The sequence below is a fragment of the Acinonyx jubatus genome, chromosome A1, assembly GCF_027475565.1.
Source record: "Acinonyx jubatus isolate Ajub_Pintada_27869175 chromosome A1, VMU_Ajub_asm_v1.0, whole genome shotgun sequence".
NCBI lineage: Eukaryota > Metazoa > Chordata > Mammalia > Carnivora > Felidae > Acinonyx > Acinonyx jubatus.
In genome coordinates this window covers 207,197,680-207,206,203 of record NC_069380.1, presented here as the reverse complement: position 1 = coordinate 207,206,203, position 8,524 = coordinate 207,197,680, and the positions used below count along the sequence as shown (strand labels likewise).

The 8,524-nt window shown below is 40.5% G+C and overlaps 1 pseudogene; it reads left to right on the top strand.

Annotated features, from left to right (window-relative positions):
• The first annotated feature begins 4,609 nt into the window (after positions 1 to 4,609).
• On the top strand, positions 4,610 to 5,840 carry LOC106980878 (L-lactate dehydrogenase B chain-like; annotated as a pseudogene).
• Positions 5,841 to 8,524: the final 2,684 nt, after the last annotated feature.

Genomic DNA, 8,524 nt, shown 5'->3' with positions numbered 1-8,524 from the left:
TCAGCCACCAGGTAGGTAATCTGCCTGAAGGCACCCTGCTGAACCCTAAAGGAAAGTCACTTTGCAATAAACAACCCGCTTTTGTGCTTCATATAACTTCTTTCTTCCTGCTCCCTTCTGCCCTTTAAAAGTCTTTCATTTTGTACAGCTCCTTGGAACTCCTTTCTATCTGCCAGATTGGATGTTGCCCATTCAAGCAGATTTTTGCAGAGCTTTAAGATAAACTCTTAAAATTATTAATATGCCTCAGTTTATCTTTTAACAGCTCTCAGATCCACTTGTGCCATACTCAGGAGCCAATAGCCCTATAAGAAGGGGATTGTAATGTTCTCACTCCCCCAGTAGTGTTAGTAACGGCCGCTGAAAATTGAGTTGCCCACATAGACATGGTGGCCATACAGGTGGCCAGCTAGTAACAAACAATAAAAGTCAATATTCCCTAGTCTTTATCATGTATAATCTGTGGTACTGAAACATGTTGATTTTTCTCTTCATTCACTTGTTCAACAAACTTTCACTGACTACACCACACACTACTTTTTCCTAAGCATTAGTAATATAGTGGTTTAAAAAATGGCAGGATTAAGGCCCTGTCCTCACAGAATGTGGTAGCTTAAAACATGTCCACAAATTTTTGCACATTCCTCCCATCAAGCCCTGAAATATGATTAGCCTTAGTAACTCACTTCTTTTTTAAAAAAATTTTTTAACATTTATTTATTTTTCAGAGAGTGAGACAGAGCACAAGTGAGGGAGGGGCAGAGAGAGAGGGAGACACAGAATCCAAAGCAGGCTCTAGGCTCTGAGCTGTTGGCACAGAGCCGGATGTGGGGCTCGAAATCATGGACTGCGAGATCGTGACCTAAGCCGAAGTCAGCCGCCCAATCGACTGAGCCACCCAGGTGCCCCCTTAGTAACTCACTTCTAATGAACTGAATACAGTAGAAATGTTCTGAGTGACTCAGTGATAAATAGTAATACAGCTTCTCCTTGGCTTTCTCTAAGACATGTGTTCTTAGACCCCATTCACTGTGTTGTGAAGAAACCCAGGCCAATAGTCCCAGCTGAAGTCTCAGCTGATAGCCACTATCTACTACCAAACATGTGAGTGTTTGAGATGATTCCACCTCCTCCCCTTGTCTGGCTTTAACTGAATGAGAGACCCTGAGTGATAATCACCTAGATAAGTCTAGTCAACCCTCAGACCCATGAAAGATAGTAATAAATGACCTTTTTTGCTTGTTTCATGCCACAAAGTTTGAGATGGTTTGTTATGCAGCTATAGATGAGTTTACAGTCTAGTGGAGGTGAGCAGACATTAAAGAATTATCCAAAAAAATAAAAAATAAATTTAAATATATGGGTCCCATGTTCTCTCTCCTTCACTGGCTCATAAGACATTACCCTGTCCTAGCTTTTCTCTCCCCTCTTCCTGGCTTTCCTGTCCTTTTTTTTTTTTTTTTTTAATGTTTATTTATTTATTTTTAGGAGGGGAGGGACAGAGAGGGGGAGAAAGAGAATCCCAAGCAGGCTCTGCACAGTCAGCGCAAAGCCGGATGTGGGGCTCAAACTCATGAACCGTGAGATCATGACCTAAGCTGAAATCCAGAGTCAGACACTCAATTGACTGAGCCACCAAGGCACCCCTTCCCTGTCCTTTTTAATGGCATCACTGTCCTGACAAAAACAAAGGCGGAGAACTTGGGGTCATTCTTGACCCATTTTCTTCACACCCATATTCAGTGGGTTCCTGTATCCTGTCAATTCTATGTCCAAAGGTGCCTCCCATCTGACTCTTTTAGCAATCTTACCACCACTTTAGCCCGGTTCAGGCCCTCAAAATCTTATCCCTGGTTTATTTAAATGACTTCTCCAATTGGTCATTCACCTCCTGCCTATTCGTGGCTGTCACGTACGTTCTTAAAGTACATTGCCTAATTTTCCCTCCCTTACTAAGGAAATCTGTACTATCTCTTCCCTGACTGGAAGAATACAGTACAAATGTCTCAGGCCCTTCATGAGCTACTGCTAACCTATGCTCTGGCTTTGCTTCCCACACAGCTCTGTTATTGCACACTACACCCCAGATAATCCAGACTTCTCAATATACTGTAAACAAATCCCCTCTTTGATGTCTCTGAGCTCTCTGTCCCTCCATTGGAATTTTTTTTTCTTCTTCTTCTTCTTACCCCTGTGTCCAGGAGTCTACCTCCCATGATCTTCCAAGGCTCCTCCAGCAGTGACTGTCATGAGCCCTGTGAGTAGGTCATAATGATAGCTGTGGCTGGGATGGTTTGTGGCCCACCATCTCACACAACAGAAGTTATGAGTTTTAGCTAAACACATGGCCAGCTAGACACTACAGTTCCCACCCTTCTAATGCAGCTTGACACAATCACATGACTAAGTTCTGGCAAATGGAATGTAACAAGAAATAGTATGTGCCACTTCTGGGTTATACCTTTAAAAGCAATAAGCATACTCTCCTCTGACCTTCTCCTTCTCTTGCTGGCAGGGATGTGGTAAGAGCCAGAGCAACCATCTTGGTCTTGGAGATGAAGCTACATGTTGAAAGTGATAGAAATACCCTTACAGCCCTGCACCTCCCAGCTCTGGACAGAGAAATAACCTCTACCATGCTGTGCTACTGAATTTGGGGTGGGGTTTGTTTTCTGCATCGGCTTAATCTATGCCCTATAAGGCAGCTGATCTTTGCACTGGAAGTTTGTTATGTGGCAGACTTTGTGCAGCACATGAGGAAACAAATATTAGAGGTGAGGAAACTGAAGTTCAGAAAGGGTTTGCAACTTGCCCAAGGCCACACAGCTAGTAGGGAATGTTGACTTCATTCTGAAGACAGTTGACTTCAGAAACTGTACTTTCAATCACTACTTATCCCTTTGCTCTGATCCACATGCCTAAAGGCACAGACAGACCTCCCTGAGGTTTTCCAAGTGACCCCATAAACACTTAGAAACATGCTTTGTATGTAGTAGATACTCGATAAATGTTTGCTGGATGGATGATTGATAGGTGTTAGGAAAACAGGCTTTTTGAAGCTTCCTAACTAGTGTAATAGGATTCAGTTAACTGCTTCTGGTTGCCCAGCAGCCCTATTTTATACAGAACACTTCTGGGTGCTTAATACCACTTTCCTCCCTGAAGAATATCATATATTGCAGCACATTTGGTCCATGTCTTTATCCATCTACACAATCAGCTGAGAGCCTATATGAGCTTAGCAGGCAGTTGGGGGAAAGCATTCAGCTCATTGCAGTTATCTGTATTTATTTACACAGCTGTTCTCCCCCTTGTTCAAGCAGAAGACTCTGGCCCAGAAATCAGAGGTGGAAATAAAATTAGGGGGCTTTTTGAAGACTGCTGTGTAGCATCCTGCGTCCTGGGTTCTCAGCATGGATGTGGGGTCCAGTGACTTTCAAAGTCTTCCTTTGTGCTGGGTCAAGGGTACTAGTACAAAGTGAATAGTGCTGGGAGCTTCAGGCTGTGGGAGAGGTTATTATAAAGTACTGACATCCTGCTGTGAGGCCTGGATATGTTCCCTTCTTTGGGGCTGTTATCTGGAGCCCTTCGATAGAAAAGGAGTAGAACAGAACGCCTGAACTGTCCTATGGTTGCCTCCCACTCTCCCCTGGGAAAACTTTGAGCAGTAAACACAAATGAAGAGGAAACTAAAGAATAGTTTTTTAAGGGTCTTCAAACAGCCAGTCTTTATTTTTTCAAGTGGGGGTATGGTACTAAAAGATAAAATTAGAGCCAACTTTCTTTCTAATTAAGTTCCATGGACCTCCCAAACTTCAACACAGATACTGTGATGAACATTAACAAGCTCTTAAGTGGAGTGTGCTTGAACTCAGTAGCACAAAGATAGAGAATGAGTTTTAAAAGAAAGAAAGAAAGAAAGAAAGAAAGAAAGAAAGAAAGAAAGAAAGAAAGAAAGAAAGAAAGAAAAGGAAAGAGAAGAAAGGCAAGGAAAGAAAACCACACACACACACACACACACACACACACACACACACACAAAGGCCATGAAAGCTTTTTGTAATCATGACTTGCATTAGTTCTTTAGGAGGTTATGCAGTAAAGCTGAATTCTTTTTCAGCAGCACATTCAAAAATAAATTCACTCTTCTGATTCCAGTAATGACGTACATTTAAGATGATTCTTTCTCTTCCTATGGGTACCTACTATATTAACATAGCGATTTAAAAGTAAGCAGTATTTTGTTTCAGAACATATGTTTGGGAAGAAAGCCCCTGCTCTGGAATTCCACGGAATCATGTGTCTCAGGGTGGGGCACAAGAGTTGGAGGGCTAAGGGGGATCTACCACCTAGAAGAACATGTGGATTAGGAGGAGCTCAGTGATCCTTGAAGAGACATGTTCCATCCAAAAGGCAGGTCAGTTTTAGTGCAGCCAGATCTCATGGGGTTGTAGAACAGGTGTAGGGTAGATGAATGGCCCTGGATAATTCCAACTTCAAGTTCAGCAAACCAGAAGAGGTGCCAGTCTTCCTCTCCCAGTTTTAGGGTCCACAGCAATAATCCCATAGACACCATCAAGAATAAGAAAAACACTCTATGGAGAGTCACAACACAGCTGACATTGTCTCCTTCACGCGACTCTTACAGCCATTTCTCTCTGGGCACAATGGCAACTCTTAAGAAAAAACTGATTGCAGCAGTCACAGAAGAGGCAACTGTCCCAAACAATAAGATCACTATAGTGGGTGTTGGACAAGTTGGTATAGCATGTGCCATCAGCATTCTGGGAAAGTCTCTGGTTGATGAACTTGCCCTTGTGGATGTTTTGGAAAATAAACTCAAAGGAGAAAGGATGGATCTGCAACATGGGAGCTTATTTCTTCAGACACCTAAAATTGTGGCAGATAAAGATTACTCCATGACCGCCAATTCTAAGATTGTGGTGGTAACTGCAGGAGTCCGCCAGCAGGAGGGAGAGAGCCGGCTCAACCTGGTGCAGAGGAATGTTAACATCTTCAAATTCATTATTTCTCAGATAGTCAAGTGCAGGCCTGATTGTATCAGAGCTGTGGTCTCCAACCCAGTAGATATTCTTACATATGTTACCTGGAAGCTAAGTGGACTACCCAACCACCATGTGATTGGAAAGGATGTAATCTGGATTCTGCTAGATTTCTCTACCTTATGGCTGAAAAACTTGGCATTCATCCCAGCAGCTCCATGGATGGATTTTGGGAGAACATGGCAACTCAAGTGTGGCTGTGCAGAGTGGCATGAATGGGGCAGGCATTTCTCTCCAGGAACTGAATCCAGACATGGCAACAGACAATGACAGTGAAAATTGGGGAAGGAAGTGCTTAAGACGGTGCCTACAAAGTCATCAAGCTAAAAAGGATATACCAGCTGGGCTATTGGATTAAGTGTGGCTGATCTCACTGAATCCATGTTGAAAAATCTATCCAGGATTCATCCAGTGTCAGCCATGGTGAAGGGAATGGATGGCACTGAGAAGAAAGTCTTCCTGGGCCTTCCACACATCCTGAACGCTCGGGGACTAACCAGTGTTATCAACCAGAAGCTGACAAGTGATGAGGTTGCTCAGCTCAAGAAAAGTGCAAATACTTTGTGAGACATCCAGAAAGACCTAAAAGACCTGTGACTTCTGGCTTCTAAGCCATAGAAATGTAAAACTACAATGTGATTAACTGTGAGCTTTTAGTTTTTCATCCATATACATGGATCACAGTTTGCTTTTATCCTCCTAAATATGTGAATCTGGGCTCACAGCATTGAAGCCATGCTTGGTTTAGTGGTTGCAATATGAGCCCTTGAACAAATAAAATTAACTATCCCAAAAAAAATTTAAAAAGAAAAGCACGATGGAGAGGGAACTATGCATGCAGGTTGGCATCACTTTGGGGTTAGTTAATTTGAGGTGAGTCAGACAGAGCCCAAACTGTGGGATAGCTGCCAAGAAAGATGCTATCTTGAAACAAGTACCACTGGAAAAAGCTGAATTTAGTGTTGAAATTGCTACTGGAAGCAATTGAAGTTTGAATTAAGGATTATTCATGAGATTATATTAAAGATTATTTCTAAATCATTTCAATGAAGGAAAATACACACCCAAAGCAATGGAGAAATTTATCTTTATAAATTTCTCTCATATTTATGTTGGGGTGAGAGAATATTCCAAAATAATTAGTGTAGGGGATTTGTCGAAGGCAAGAAGGGCTTTGCCTATGGAATGAACTGAGGTAGAAGATAAAGATGTCTGTGTGACTTCTTAACATCTTATTACGCCTTTCATCTTAAAAAGTGGGATAATAATTTGCTCATACCAGCATCAAATTGTTAGAAAGGAAATCTTCAGTTTCCTTTTCTATGGAGGGGTAACTTTTAAGGTCTTGCTCCAACCCCTTAGTCACTCCTCCTTCTTGTCCTCTGACAAGTTTAAGAAGAATAAAATCGACCTTCTTGGCTGCTTCTTTCCTTCCTTTTTTTTTTTTTTTTTTTTTTTTTTTGGTTTTTTGCTTTTGCTTTTGTTTTTGTTTTTGTTTTTGTTTTTTTTGAAGTGAACAGACTTCAGGAGCATTGGTTCCAAAGTCTTACCAGGACAGCTCCCACCTTAAGAGGTTACCTCTGATTCGAGGGGGGCATATCTGTCTAATTCTAAGTTTCAGTTCACAAGCCTATTTGGAAGTATTCTTAGCTATCCAACTCAGCCTTGGTCTCTAATAAAAGTTATACTTTTATTTCCCATACGCCTCTTTACATTTTTTTCTCAATTTGTTCAAAACATGGACAGAGGGGGGAAAATGCTATATGTTGGTCTCCTCAGAAATCCCAACAAAATAATTAGATATTGGAATGTGTAAGCTAATTTTAAAGAATATATGGAAACAAGCATGCAAGAATAGCTGAGACAATCATGAAAAACAAGAGCAGTGGGAAAAAAAGGTCTTTATATTATAAAGCTACAGTAGTTAAAACTGTGGTATTGACACATTGGATATGCAGACATATCAATGGAGCAGAGTAAAAAGGCAAAAAATATATGTGAAAATTTAATAGTTATAAAGACAGCATTTTAAATCAATGGAGAAAAGAAAGATTATTTAATAAATAGTGTTGGGGCAGCCAAACGGAAAAAAAAAATTAGGTTGAATCCTTACTTTATTGCAAGACAATTTCAGGTAGATTAAATATTTAAATTCAAAGAATGAAATCATAAAAATCCAAGAAGAAATCATTGCAGTTTTTTATAATCCTGCAGTGAGGAAAACGTTAAAAAAAAAAATTTATGTTTATTTATTTTTGACAGAGAGAGAGAGAGAGAGAGAGAGAGAGAGAGAGAGCATGAGCGGGGGAGGGGCAGAGAGAGGGGGAGACAAAGAATCCAAAGCAGGCTCCAGGCTCCAAGCTGTCAGCGCAGGGCCCAACGCGGGGCTCGAACTCACAGACCTCGAGATCATGACCCGAGCGGAAGTGAGACGCTCAACCAACCCAGGCGCCCCGGGAAAACTTTTATAAGTACCATAAAAACCTCCCCTACATTATAAAAGGAAATATTGATCATTTCAATTTTATAAATACCAGAATTTATGTACAACAAAACCCATAATAGCCTTAATCAAAAGATAAATGACAAACTGGTCAAAATTTTAGACAGTTAAATCGCAGAAGAAAAGCCAAAATGTCCTAATATATGCATTCTATAAATCAGCGAGAAAAATCTAACAACTCAATAGATGAAGAGGAAAAGTAGAAATGGCTCTTAAAGATATGAGAAAATGCCCAGTATCATTAATCAGAAGAAACATGTAAATAACTCTACAATGACTTGTCATTATTTTACCTATTAAATTGCCGAAAATAAAAATCCACATAGAACAATACATGGAGGAACCAGCACAATCAATACATTATTGGTGGGAGTGTAAATTGATAATCTTCTACTAAGAATGATGTGATCATATCAATTACCAATGTACATATGCTCTTATCCAGCAATTCCTCTTCTAGAATTGTATTCTACCAATTGATTGCACATGCGTAAGATGACATATATACAGTATTCACTGCAGCACTGTTTATAGTGGCAAAAGATTGAAAACCATCTAAATGTCCATTATCAAGAAACTCATTGTATAAATTATGATAAGATCTCATTAGAATATAACCTCTGTGAGGGAAAGAATTTTTGTTTGTTTTTTCACTATATATCACAGCTTAGAAAAGTACTTCATGTTTTCAATAAATATTTGTTGAGTATATCCATACAATAGAATTCTAAGAAGCAAAAGAGAATGAAGAATTTTTTTTTTTTAATATAGGTATAGAGGGCACCTGGGTGGCTCAGTCCTTGATGTGTCTGACTCTTGATTTCAGCTTAGGTCATGATCTCATGGTTAATGAGTTCAAGCCCCACCTCGGGCACTGAACTGACAGCATGGAGGCTGCTTGGGATTCTCTCTCTCCCTCTATCTTTGCTCCTCCCACGTGTGAGCACATGCTCCTTCT